Raw genomic sequence first — 14,342 nt, 5'->3', positions numbered from 1 at the left:
GGATGGAACTACTGAAACCTGAGAAGCACCCTCGGCCTGTCCTAACTCCTGGGAGGCCAACTCCTGTAAAAGTAAAGGTTCCCCCTGGGATTCAGCCGAACCCTCGGCAGGATCCACAGATTCAACCGGAGGCTTCGAAGAACCGGCATCCGCAACGGACGACTCATCCGGTTTAGATCTCAAAGATTTATCCTTACGCTTTTTAGCGGTAGCGGGCGGAGGATCCGACAGCATGTTATAGTTACACCGCTTACCGAAAACAAGCCTGGCACAGTCTAACCTTCGCTTAATGGTGCGCTTATTAAATCTAGCACAAAAGCGACACCAGACTACGTCGTGCTCAGGCCCTAAGCAAGGAATACAGAAAGAATGATGATCCCTATGAGGTATGTGTTTCCCACAAGAAATGCAATTAACTTTTTCTGACATCCGGATAACTGAGGCAAGAAAAAACAAAAATTTCCCCAACAGGGTACTTAGCCCAACTTGGTCTTCGGTCTGAAACTCGGTAAATGAAAATTTCAGAACGCCAAACGGCACTTGCAAACACTGCTTCTGCTTCGGACCACGCGGCAAGAAAGACTGAGGATATGGCGTCGGTCATGCGCTTAAGTACTACTGCGTACTGACGTCAGCTTTAGGCGACAATAACCGACGCCAGCCTAGCCCTTTGGTATTCGGGCCGACCGAGGACAGCGGACTACCCACAGGTCATAACTGCAGCAATGTGAGACGAAGAACATCCACTGCCATGCATTTGGTGAACACTTTGGGGGCTGTAGTGAGTCCAAAGGGCAGGGCTCTGAATTGGAAGTGACTGGTCCCCAGCCGAAAGAGGAGAAATCTTCTGGAGCGTCTGAATTTTTATGTGATAGTATGCATTCTGAAGATCTAACGAGCACATCCAATTGTCCTTGCCCAGAAAGGGCAGAATGGACTGAAGCGTGACCATCCGGAATCTTGATTTCTTTACAAACTTGTCGAGTTTGCTCAGATTTAATATAGGTCTCCAGTCCCCTGTCTTTTTTGGAACTAAAAAGAACCTTGAGTAGATTCCGGATCCTATTTGGTCCGCTGGGACTGGCTGGATAGCTCTTTTTACTAGCAGTTTTGATATTTCTAGTACTGCTAGTTCCCTTAGACCGGGTGGAACGTCTGGAAGGGTTCCCTTTTTTTGAATTGGGGTTTGAATAAAGGGAATTTTGTAACCCTCGGATATAATTGACTGTACCCATTTGTCTTGAGAAAGGGAAAGCCAGGCTATTGGGTACAGCGATAATCCCCCCCCCGACTGCCTCCGTAGGCGGACAATCTGGCAAAATCTCAGGTATGCTGGAAGGGTTTGTCAGAAAGAGGCTCTCTGCTACCCTGATTCTGCGGACCCCCTCTGCCCCTAGGGCAGCGTCGATTGTTACCCCCTCTGCCTCTGGGGGTAAACTGACTTCGTGAGTCAGGCGTGACTCCTTGAGATTTGCGGAACCACATTTTCCCTCCCTTCTGTCCTTTGGGGTAAGGTCTAGAAGGGGTGGAGAAACTGACTCCTACGGCAGAAAGTCTTGCCATCTTGTTCGCATCTAGTCAAAGTGTCTTTCACTTGAGGACCGAACAAGGTAGAGCCATCAAAAGGGGAGTTTGTGAAAGACGCCTTGAAGGGGTCTGCAAAATTACAAAGCCGCATCCAGGACCGATGCCTTAAAGCCACTCCTGTGCCTGCGGCCCTACTCGCTCCATAGGCTGCATAAGAAAGGAGCCGCATGGAGGAGTTAGCAATGGAGTTAAGGATTCCTAGCTGTGAGCTAATCTTATCCTGAGACCCAGCAGCTGACTGATCCTGTAAAACTTCTCCCAACTCTAAGAACATCTCTGAAGGCGGGTGAAGTGGCATAAGTAGTTCAGCGATCTCATGGCAAAAGTCGCTGAAGAAAAAATCCGCTTACCGTACCTGCCCATAGTCCTAGAATCCTTATTAGGAGGATGAACAGGTACTGAAGGATCAGCTAATTCCTTCTGGGTGGCAGCAGACACCACCATGGCATCAACTGGGACACCTTTTGTTAAGTATTGTCTATCTTGTGGGGCTGTAATAAATTTTGAAGGTCTCCTGGGGGTAGGTTCCACCGAATCCGGAGCCATCCACGCCTTCCGAGCCACTACTTCCATGACAGGATCGAAAGGCAGACACCCAGGAGGTGGAGGGTCGAGATCCGAACGCCTCCAGGTATACTGACTCTTCCTCGGAGGGATAAAGGGAGGGCCAGTCCCCCCCCCCCCCGTTTAAGGATTTAAAGGATGACTGAAAATGTGACATCCTCAGAGGAAGACCTTGGGGACCCCTCGGACTCATCCAAGTCAGTATCTGATGTAGTAGACTCAGGGGAGTCTAAATGTTTCCTCTTACATGTCCTCTTACGGGGGGTTCTCCTAAAGGATCAGGAGAAGCCTCGGAAGAGGAAGATATTCCCAATGGGGAAGCCTGAGGCGTTGGATCTCTGGGTCCGGGAGCAAGAGAGTGGGAAGAGATGTCAGCAGGCACTGTAGTGGGAGGAGCTGATGGAACTGTCCATTGACTAAGCCCAGGGGCTAGTACACTCAACCTCGAAGGCTCCCCCAGAGAGACCAGAAGGTTCCCGCTCCGGAGATAGGAACCCCAGGCCTCACCGAGAGGGAAGGCTCAGAGGCAGATGTCGGGGCCAAGCTCACCAACGCCGAAGCTCCAAGAGGGAGAACGGGGCCGGACAAGGGTCCGATGCCACTCGCCCCCTCGGAGCCGACGAGATAGACTAGACGTCCGGATCCCTCCAATGAAGGTCTGAAGGAGGAAATTGGAGCCAAGGATGACGGAGCCGAAAGGGGTGGTAACTGCTCCGAAGTCACAATGGTACCGGTTCCGAGGAGCTCCGGCTCCGAGCGAGAGTCGAAGGAGGAATGTTGGGTGGGTGTGATAGCTACCGTCTGTTGAGATGGGCTATGGAGTATTTGGGCCAATGCCTGAGACACTAATAGTCTACTCACCACTCTCTCAAGGTCGTGATCAGATAGCCTGGATGACAGAGAAGATCGGCTCCGATGGCTCCACTCAGAGAGCAAGGGTGATCGCGGACCTGGTGAGGAAGAACCTGAAGCCGACTGCTTGGAAGCCTGAGCCAAAGGCTTAACAGGTTTCGAGGGCTTCCCCGGCGCCGACTTAGTCTCTCGGGTTTTAATAAGCCCCTTAAAATGAGCTTATTTTTAAGTTCCTGCAGGACTCTTGGGCTGAAAGCATGACAGATAGCACAAGAGTCTTGCAGGTGCGAAGGTCCCAGGCAATAAACACAAGTGTGACCGTCTGTCAGACATCTTCTGACAGCACGAGTCACACTTCTTGAAGCCTGAGACCTTAGTGTCCTTCGACATAACTGTCTATGAAACACTGGAAACACACAAAACACACTCAGTCCAACAATTTAAATTAAGTTAAACAGGGATAACAGACAGTCACACAAAAAATTCCCTGACAGGAAAAAATTTAGGGAGGGGAAGGCCTAAGGCCTAACTAGGGGTAAGGGAATATTTACTTAAAAGAAGGGAACACTGACAGGAATAGGGTTAACGTGAGTCGGTAATTAACAAAAAAATTATATTTATATGTAAAAAGTTAAAGGGGGTAGACAAAAGTCTCTGAAAAGTTCACTTACCTAGAGCTGGTAAAAGAAGGCACCTTGTTAGCGAAGCAGAAAACGAGATCAGAGTAATCTCCGCCTTGCATCATGGGACATAGGGTTGCCTCGAGCTGGTAAAATTAGCTCTCGAGCTTAGCAAGTGCCGAGTCGGAGCAGAGGATCGGCTCCGAACCCATCCAGCAAGAATGAAGGCGAGATTGACAACTTAACATTGGCTTCCTGGGTAAACAAGTGGAAATTCTTGAACTGTGCAGATAACCTAGCTGACAGGCTCTCAGTGTACTTGGGTGGGGAGTTTATGCACAAAACAAAAATTTCATCTATAAAGACTCATGCAAACTACACTAAAATGGCCAAAGCACTCAAGTGAAAACATGCAGTTAGACAAACCTCATGACAACTTGTGGAGTGGCAATGTCCCTCTACACTCCACTAAGCACTACATCTATGGTATGGTGGGAGGTATACTCCACTTGCACCCTAAACCAATTTAAATACATCAGGAATTGTGCCACAACTGTGTACAAACAGTTAAGACTAAAAACGGCACTGCCTCCTCTACTGCCCACAGTGGAATTGCACTTGAAGTTCAAATCAAGACTTGCACTCCAACACTGCATTAAGACCAAAAATTCTAAATACCCACATGCTAAAGCAGTGAAAGTGGCCTGACATTTACTGTCACAGAAATGGAAAATGTGAATGAAGTTTGAGAAGTGCAGTTACTAGTTTTAGACTTCCACTCTGAAAAAAGATTCTTTTCTACTAGCACTAAGTCGGAGATGAAAACTGCCCTTAGTCTGGCCAACTGCACTGGCTTGCACCTGCAGACAATTCACAGCTTATGAATACTGCAGCACTGAATGTGCACTGAAATTACAGCTGCATATACTTGCCATAAATGTATATGCTAGAGTATTCACCGTTGCAGTCCTAACTTGTGAACAGCCATGGAAGGCCCAGGCTGGCCTGACTACCAGAGAAAAATCTCCCTCCAGTCAGCAGACACCCTGACAGATGCAATCTCTTACCTATAAAAGGTAGAACTCCCTCCTAGATGGATCCTAAAGTCAACAGCCTTGGACACTGAACCTAAGGAAAGGGGCAAGAGCAGGAACCCCGATTTGAGAAGCTTACTCAACACTACCCTGGGGCAGCCACGGTGGTGCAGTTAGGTTGCCACCTCACAGCAAGAGGTTCTCCGGTTAGATTCTCAGCTGGGGTGCCTTCTGTGCAGAGTCTGCATATCCTCCCTGTGGAGGTGCGGGTTTCCTCCGGGTGCTCCGGTTTCCTCCCACATCCCAAGGACATGCAGTAGGTGGACTGGACACTCCAAATTGCCCCTAGGTGTGTGCGCGCGCTTTATGTGGAAGGTTGGGTGCTGGGCTGGCAACTAGACATCGTAAAACTCCACTGCCAATCATGAGCAGACAGATCCGCTGTGGTGACCCCTAACCGGGAAAAGGCGAAAGACTTAACACTACCCTGTACTCAAAACATCCACATATGGCAAGTATACACAACTTTTAGTTACGTACTTACCATAACTTTAGATGTATGTGATCCATCTCGCCTACATTCTGTACTGATGGGTTCGGAGCCGATCCTCTCCTCCGACTCTGCACGCTATACTATAGAACGAAGTCTCTTATTGGCTACCCCACATCGCAGGATGCACCACCACTGCTTCCCCAGATCTTGTTTGTCCGCACACATGAACACACAGACTGTTGATATAATATTGCCAGGTGTTTCAAGAGAGGAAACAGTTGAACTTGGACCGTCCGGTCTCTTCTGATATCTAGGCAGGGGGAAGGAGGGTGGGTTATTAGAAATGTAGGCAAGATGGATCCCATACATCTAAAGTTATGGTAAGCACATAACTAAAAGATGTAATGTGATCCTATCTTGCCTACATTCTGTAGCACCTGATTCCTGGGTGGCTCACTGGAAAACACTCCTGAGAAAGTACAGTTTTGTACCTACCATAAATGTAGATGTCCGAGGTATGCATCTGCAGTCCTAACAAATGGGTTGTCCTGCCTCAGGCAGCCCTTCGGTCGGCCGGATTCCAAAGTCTGGGTCTGGCCTCGGCTGATGTCGCACTTCACCCGACGTCATAGCGGCTGTTAATTGGGTATAAAGGCATCAGCCGACGCCATTTTCCTCAGTGTTTCTTGCCCCAGATGCCAGGTGCCCTCTAGGAAGGCTAAATTTGGATAAATGCAAATGTTTCCAAACAATAGAGAGCAAATAAAAATAAACATGTATATACATATATACAAACAAATACACCATAATAGATTCCCCCAGCTAGCTACAAGATGGGCAAATACCTTAGGAGTACCACAGAGGGGAAGGAGGGTGGGTAATCCTGACTGCAGATGCATACCTCTCGGACATCTACATTTATGGTAGGTACAAAACTGTACTATGTCCTTCAAGGATGCATCTGCAGTCCTAACAAATGGGTAGAATACCATAGTCAAACTGGGGGAGGAGGTACTAAGAAGATTATGGTGTAGTTAAGATCCCTTGCAAAACAGCAGTGGCAAAACCTGCTCGGGATCTGGAGTATAAAGGTAGATTATAATGCTTGGCAAATGTATGCACGGAGCTCCAAGTAGCAGCCTCTAAAATGTCTTTGGTAGCCACTCCTCGTAAAAAAGCTGTATTAGTGGCTGTAGCCCTTGTGGAGTGAGGTCTGATGTTTTCTGGAGTTGCCTTTTCATGATAAGAGTAACAAAATCTAATGCAATTTCCTATCCATTTTGAGATTGTCTGTTTTGAAATTGCTTTTCCTTCCATTCCTGTTGCATATGCTACCAGAAGCTGGTCAGTTTTTCTATTGTTCTTGGTTCTGTCCAGGTAGTAGCGCAATTGCCTATGCACATCCAAGGTATGTTGTAGTCGTAGTCTTTCCCCCCTGTTCTGTGGGCTGGGGAAGAATGTAGGTAGGTGGATTGCTTGGTTTAATGATACCCTGGAGACCACCTTTGGCATAAAAGTAGGATTAGTTCTCATGGACACTCTATCCTGATGGAAGATAAGGAAGGGCTGTACTGCCATTAATGCCTGTAATTCAGAAACCCTTCTTGTTGAAGTGATTGCAAGCAGGAAAGCAGTTTTCCAAGATAAGTACTGTAATTCTGCTGTTGCTGCTGGTTCAAAAGGGGGAAGCGTCAACTTTTCTAACACAAAGTTAGAGTCCCATGTAGGCAATGGTGGGTTCCTTGGCGGCTTTACATTTTTAATTCCTCTCAGGAACTGCCTGAGTAGAGGATGAGAAAAAACTGGAGGATCCATGTTGTATTCTGCTGAAATTGCTGTTGCATGAATCTTAATGGAGGAGTAGGACAGGCCATTGTGGAAAAGCTCTGCTAAGTATTCCAAGATGTTAGCTATGTTTGCCAGTGATACATTTTCTCCTTTTGCTGCACTCCAAATGAGATATCTTTTCCATTTTACTGAATAAGTTTTTCTTGTTGAGGGTCTGCGAGCCTCCAAGATATCTTTAACCCTTTGAGATAAATCTGGGTTATTTTGTCTTATGCAATGTTCCAAGCAGCTAGCTGCAGTGTTTTCAAGTTCGGATGCAGGATTTTGAAGTTGTTCTGTGTTAGCAGTAAAGGAACTATGGGTAGAGGCCATGCGTGTTCCCGAGACATACTCCTCAGTAGTGGGTACCAATGCTGCCTCGGCCAGTCTGGAGCTATCAGGATGATCCTTGGGTGATCCTCTTTGATCTTCAGTAACACTTTGTGCATCAAAGGAAGAGGTGGGAATGCATATGCTGTCAGGTTTTCCCAACTGAAAGATAGGGAGTCCACCTTCCAAGCAAGTGGGTGGAATGTCCTTGTGCAGAATTTTTTCAATTGGTGGTTGTGTGGGGATGCGAATAGGTCTATTTCTGGTAGTCCCCATTTCCTTGTAATGGATTTGAAGATGTCTGGATGCAGCATCCATTCGTGGGCATCCGTGGTAGTTCTGCTTAAGATGTCTGCTAGTATATTTTCTTTTCCTGGCACAAATATTGCCTGGAGCTGAATGTTGAGGTTCAGGGCCACATTCCAGAGGTCCATTGCCATCCGGCAGAGAGGATATGAATGTGTGCCTCCCTGTTTGTTGATATACCACATAACTGTGGCGTTGTCCGTCCTTATCAACAAATGACCCTGTTGAAGAAACGGTCTGAATGTCTGAATTGCCTGCTTTACTGCCAGCATCTCTTTGATTTATGTGTAGGTTCAGCTGGTCTTTAGTCCATAGGCCTTGTATGCACTTGTCCACCATGTGTGCCCCCCAACCGAGGTCTGAGGCGTCCGTGGTGATAGTCTGGCTTGGGTGAGGGCTGTGGAAGGGCAGTCCTTTGTTCAATTGACAGGCCTGAGCCCACCACCGGAATTCTTGCTTCAGGCATGGAATTATTGGAATTTGGGTTTCTAGGCTGTGCTTGTGCTGAGAACATAAATTCCTTAGGTACCATTGCAACTTCCTCATATGTAGTCTGGCATGTGGAATCAATATTATGCAGGATGCCATGTAACCCAGGGCTTGCAGGACTTTCCTTGCTGTAAGATGGTTCTGCGTTGTTAATGCCATGAAATAGAGTGGTAGGTATTTCTGCTGTGAGGAATGCCATTTGGTTTGATGTGTCCAGTTCTGCACCCAAGAAGGTTATCCTTTGGGATGGTATCAGCCTTGACTAAGTTTACTGTGTATCCCAGGGCTTGCAATAGGTGAATAACCTCTCAAATCTTTTGTTAATTTGTTTTTGTTCTCCGCTTGTAACAGGCAGTCGTCCAGGTATGGATAAATTTGAATTCCCTGAAGCCTGCAATGAGCAATTACTGATGCCAGGCATTTAGTGAATACTCTGGGCGCAGTAGATAAGCCAAAAGGCAATGCTGAGAATTGATAATGCTCTGATCCTGCAAGAAATCTGAGGTATCTTCTGCAATTTGGTCGTATGGGGATGTGCAGGTATGCCTCCTTGAGATCTAGAGTTACCAGCCAAGACTCCTTGCCCAGCATGGGAAGAAGTTGCTGTAGGGTCAGCATCTTGAATTTTGGAACAATGAGATGTGTTCAGAGCGGACAGGTCGAGAATAGGTCTCCATTGGTTTTCCTTTCTTGGCACCAGGAAAAGTCTGGAGTAAAATCCTTGTCCCATAGACTGAACCTTTTCTATAGCTCTCATCCTTAGTAAGTGGTCTATTTGTTCTAGAGCGTTTGTCTTTTGGTTTGGAGGTAGGTTTGGCATTCCTCTCTTCCTTGGTAGAGTATGGAAGTGAAACCTGTAACCTTTGTCTATTGTCTGTAAAATCCATTTGTCTCCTGTAATGTAATGCCAGTTTACTGAAAATAAGGCTAGCTTTCTGCCTAAGGGTGCTTCTAGTTGTTCCCTGGTAGGCTGTTTCAGAGCCAAGTCACTGATTGTCCTGTGGTAGTGGCTGGATCTGTGGCAGTACTTCTCTGGTTGTTAGGCTGCCACTGTCCCCTGTAGGCACCTCTGGATTGACCTCTGCCTCTTGGGCGCCTATTCCTGCCTCTCTGTGCTCTGGTGGTGTCTGGAAAGGACCAATTCTTGGAAAGCCAGTTCCTACTAAACCTCGGAGGCTGGACCTGTAAGAAATCCTTGACTGTCTGGACAGATTTGGCTTTTTCTTCCACCTTCAACACCTGCTGTGCAGGGGAGCCAAACTGTTTTTCCATGGGAGCATCTAGGAGCTTTGACTTTACATGGTCTGGTAAGGATTGCTCTTTTAACCATGCATGCCTTCTGATCACTGTACCAGTCATAGCTGATCTAAAGGAAGCCTCCAGTGCATCATAGCCGCATTTTAAGGAATGATTACTGACCTGCTGAATGTTATGTACCAATTCCTGAAGGGACTTACGGTCTAAAGGTTCAGGCGAGGACAGTTTTTTAGTTAGCTGATCTAACAAATTCCTGATACTGAATCATGTGGAATTGACAGTTTAAGGCCCTAGCCGAAAGAGTAGCAGAAGTATAAACTTTTTTTACCCCATCTCTCTAATGCCCTAGATTCTCTTTCAGAGGGGAGGGGGTTTTTTGGCAGAGGCAGCTGCTACAGCTTTGGGGCCCTGTGAAATAGTTTCAGGATCTGCAATAGGAGCATTATACAAGTGATGATGTGTGTCCGGAACCCTGTAGTATCTGTCGGGCTTAGCAGGGGCCAGAGGAAGAGAGTCAGGAGCAGTACAAGCATCATTAAATGCATCATCCACAACTGTAAGTACTGGAGGAATGGCTAAAGGCCTATGCTGTGGCAAGTGTAAAAAGGTCCTAAGCCTTTTCCTAGAGTCTGAAAAATCCTGGCCCTGCCATTGGAATTGTTCTCATAACATGCAAGGTTTCCCCAAAAGAAAATTCCTCAGGAGGAGAGGCAGAAGGAATGGAGTCTTCTGCATCAGAGTCCTCATATGGAGAATAAGGGCCTTCAGGAGGATTTGTATTTTCTGAAACAGAGGAGTAATCTGTAGAAACAGGCTCAGGGGGCTCTGCTCTAGGCCTCTTCTCTGGAGGGGGGTGAGAGGCCCTGTCAGGGTGATGCTGGGATCCCCTGATCAAAGAAATGAGATCCTCTGCTAGACTAAGCATTTGAGTACTAGAGCTAGGCCTGTGAGAGGGGGTTTTAGCAGGCACGGTCTTTGTTGATTTAGCTGCTTTAGCCCTGGCAAAAGCCTTAATTGACATGGATGCAGGCGGCCTAGCAGCTCCACGTGCAGGAGTGGATATATCTAAAGGGATAGTATCTGATAAATCCTGAGAACCTGTAAGAGCAGGTGGAATTTCAGTAGCAGATTCAGCCATGCTGGATGAGGCCTCGGTGGTAGGAGGCATGTTTTCGGCCGAAGGAAGAACCGCGGACTCTGTTTCAGCCGAAACAGAGACACTCGCGGTTGGCTTAACTGCGGTTTCGGCCGAAACCGCGGACCGCGAGTGTCGGTCCTTTTCCTTACGCTTTTTAGCTAATTGTGAAGTCTGAGTCTCCGACGGCATGTTGTAAGCAAAAGCGGAGCCGAAAAACTCCTCTGCAAACTCTGACCGACGTCTAAGTGTCCGTCGGTTGAAGGAAGCACAGGTTAGACAAGCTGCTACGTCGTGGTCTGGGCCTAAACAAGGTAGGCAGTAACAGTGGAAATCTTTGAGGTATTTGTTTCCCACAAGTTAACAATTATTCACTTTTTCTGACATCGGCTGAGGCAAGAAAGAGTCCCCAACGGGGTACTTAGCTTTTTAGAAGTCTTCGGTAGTAGCAATCTCTGGTTCTGACCGACCGGCACTTGCGAACAGCTTCTGCTTCGGGCGCCACGCGGCAAGAAAGACTGAAGAAAATGGCGTCTGCTGATACCTTTATACCCAATTAACAGCAGCTATGACGTCGGGTGAAGTGCGACATCAGCCGAGGCCAGACCCAGACTTTGGAATCTGGCCGACCGAAGGGCTGCCTGAGGTAGGACAACCCATTTGTTAGGACTGCAGATGCATCCTTGAAGGACATCTGTGGAACCGAAGGAAGCTCGCCCCCCCCCCCCCGAGATGCCACGTCCAATTTGTAATGAGAAATAAAGGTGTGAGGAGAAGACCATGTAGCCGCCACACATGTCACTAATAGCAAGCTTGGAATGAAAGGCTGCTGAAGTAGCCATAGCCCTGGTAGAATGAGCTTTCACTGTAGCTATAAACTCTTTGATAGAAATGAAATATGACCGATATAGTCTCTGATCCACTTGGCAATAGTGACTTTCGTGACGGCTTTGCCCAATGTATTGTCTGAAAAGGACACAAACAACTGATCTGCTTTTCGTGCTTGGTGCGCCCTATCCAAATAGAAGCATAATTGTCCGTGGACATCGAAGGTGTGAAAGATATACTCCGCTCTGTTTGAATACTTCGGGAAGAAAACTGGAAGTTCCAGTGATTGTTGCAGACAAAAATTAGAACAAACCTTAGGAACAAAGGATGGGTTCGGTCTGAGGGATACTCTATCCTTGTGAAAAACCAGGTAAGGTGGTTTGACACACAGGGCTTGAAGTTCTGAAACTCGCCTGGCTGATGTAATTGCAACTAATATTGCAACTAATAAAGCAGTCTTCCAAAACTGAAATTTTAAGTCACAAGTTGCTGCCGGTTCAAAGGGGGAAGAGGTTAAAGCACCTAACACCACATTAAGGTCCCACGGTGGAGCGGGATGAGATATCAGGGGCCGTAGCAGCCCAGCACCTTTCATGAAGGCTTTACACAACTTGTTGCTCAAAGGTGGTTCTATGCACTCATGAAAATTGGAAATAGCCGCCAATTGAACTTTGAACAACCTTGGTTGAACAGAGAAGCTAAAAACTTCAGAACCTCTGACACCGAGGCTGTCATGGGGTCTAAGCCCCGGAGTTGGGCCCAAATAGCAAATCTCTTCCATTTGCTGCTATACATTTTCTTAGAAGTCTGGTGGGCAGAGGAAAAGATATGCATGACTTCCGGGTTCAACGCATGGTTTCCTGACTATGGTCGGAAGAGGAGGAGCCAAGCTGCTAACTTCAAGTGGAGGGACTGATGTAGCTGTCCCGACTGATGGGTCAAAAGATCCGGAACTTGGTCCAGGAACCATGGACCATCCAATGCATATTTGCGAAGAAAGGGAAAAGTACAGTTTTGTACCTACCATAAATGCAGATGTCTGATAGATATGCAACTGCAGTCATAACATATGGGTTGTCCTGCCTCAGGCAGCCCTCGGTCGGCCGGATTCCAAAGTCTGGGTCAGACGTCTGCTGATGTCGCATTTCTCTCAGACGTCAGAGTGGCTGGAGTACATTCCAGACAAATAAATGAGCAATAAACAGATACACCATAACAGATATCCCCATCTAAGAGAAACAGGGATAGGAGTGGACCCTAGGCATAGAGGGGGTATGGAGGGAGGGAAAATCCGACTGCAGTTGCATATCGGACATCTACATTTATGGTAGGTACAAAACTTATGTCCTTCAAGAATGCAACTGCAGTCATAACATATGGGTAGAATACCATAGCTTAGCTGGGGGAGGAGGAATGCTCTAGGAAAAAGATGGTGTGGCAATCAAACCCCTGCAGGACTGCCGAAGCAAAGCCTACTCTGGATCTGGAGTATAGAGGGAGATTGTAGTGTTTGGAGAATGTATGCACGGAGCTCCATGTAGCAGCTTCTAGAATGTCTAGAATAGGCACCCCTCTTAAGAATGCTGTAGAGGTGGCTGTAGCTCTGGTGGAATGTGGTCTGACATTGGCTGGAACAGTCCTTCCATGAAAGGAATAACAGAATCTGATGCAATGTCCAATCCATTTTGAAATAGTCTGTTTTGAAATTGCTTTTCCTTGGACTGCAGGGGCGTAAGCTACAAAAAGTTGTTCAGACTTCCTACTGGCCTTGGTTCTGTCCAGGTAGTATCAAAGTTGTCTGTGAATGTCCAAGGTATGCAACAGTCTTTCCCCCTTATTCTCAGGATTGGGGAAGAAAGCAGGCAGATGAATAGCTTGATTTAAAGAAACCCTAGATACCACCTTTGGCATAAAAGTAGGGTTGGTCCTTAATGAAACCCTGTCCCTGTGGAAAATTATGAACGGTGGTTCATAGGTTTATACTAGGCTATCTGCCCTAAGGCATTTATAAGCCTAGCCCAAATTTTTGTGACTTACGCCACCCCTTATATGAAAAAATGCTGTGCCCATTAGTTTGTTGTGCCTCTGTCCAGCAGTGACAGATGATTCCCGGGGTAAACCTACGATCTCCCATCCACAGGTCTAGATTTCTCTTGAACAGTCAGCGAGGTGCTCTGCCTCACATGGACCGGGATTTTATTCCACAGCATAGGGAGTCTGAGTGGTAAATGTATCCCTCCAGCACATCCTATTTATATCCGTGCTAAGGTTTAAGTCGCTTGCTCTAGTGGTTTTGGTGGATTTGGATTTTTTGAGGTGGAGCATGTCCATTAATTCCGGTTGAACATGGCCTTGTAGGTCAGGCACATGTCACCTCTGAGCAGACGGTATGCGACTGAATAGAGCTGGAGTTTCTTCAATCTGGCAGCATATGACAGATTTTGGAGTCCCTTTATCCTTTTGGTGAGGAACTTTTGGGGTCTCTCCAATTGCTGCAGATGTCGGGTGAGATGCATCCCGAATGGGGCATTGTACTCTATCATTGGTCTGATAAGTGAAGAGTACAGGGGAACAATGACCTCACTAGATCTGGATGTGAATCCCTTCATGATCAGGTGGGCAATGTAGAAGGTCTTTCTAATCACTTTAGCAACGTGAGTGTCAAAAGAAAGGCCACAGTCAACCTGGGTCCCCAGGTCCCTGATAACCTCTTCTGTGCTTAGTGGATTGCCACCTATATGGTAGCTTGGGGTTACCTTGTTTTTCCCCGAAGGGTATGACTATACATTTTTTGGCGTTTAACTTCAGGCTATGGCTCTGGCACCAGCTGTTTCCATGAGTCCCTTCTGAAGGATATCCGTGTCAGATGCACTTTCCACTATGGCGCCCAGTTTGCAGTCGTCTGCAAACTTTGTCAGCCAAAGTCCTCCCATGTTGGCCTGTACTTCTGAGAAGTAGATGCCAAACAATAGGGGCCCAAGGACTGAGCCCTGTGGGACACCACTTGTGACCGGCTTGGA

General features: G+C 47.1%; 1 protein-coding gene across 1 annotated transcript in view; it reads right to left on the bottom strand.

Annotated features, from left to right (window-relative positions):
* Positions 1–14,342, bottom strand: part of SFPQ (splicing factor proline and glutamine rich) — a 304,377-nt gene that overhangs the window by 76,656 nt on the left and 213,379 nt on the right. The gene's annotated exons all lie outside the window — the stretch shown is intronic.

Source organism: Protopterus annectens, chromosome 1.part2, assembly GCF_019279795.1.
Source record: "Protopterus annectens isolate FY-2018-M chromosome 1.part2, PAN1.0, whole genome shotgun sequence".
NCBI classification, from domain to species: Eukaryota; Metazoa; Chordata; order Ceratodontiformes; family Protopteridae; genus Protopterus; species Protopterus annectens.
The sequence above is the reverse complement of the archived record's forward strand: the minus strand, read 5'-3'. Positions and strand labels throughout refer to the sequence as shown.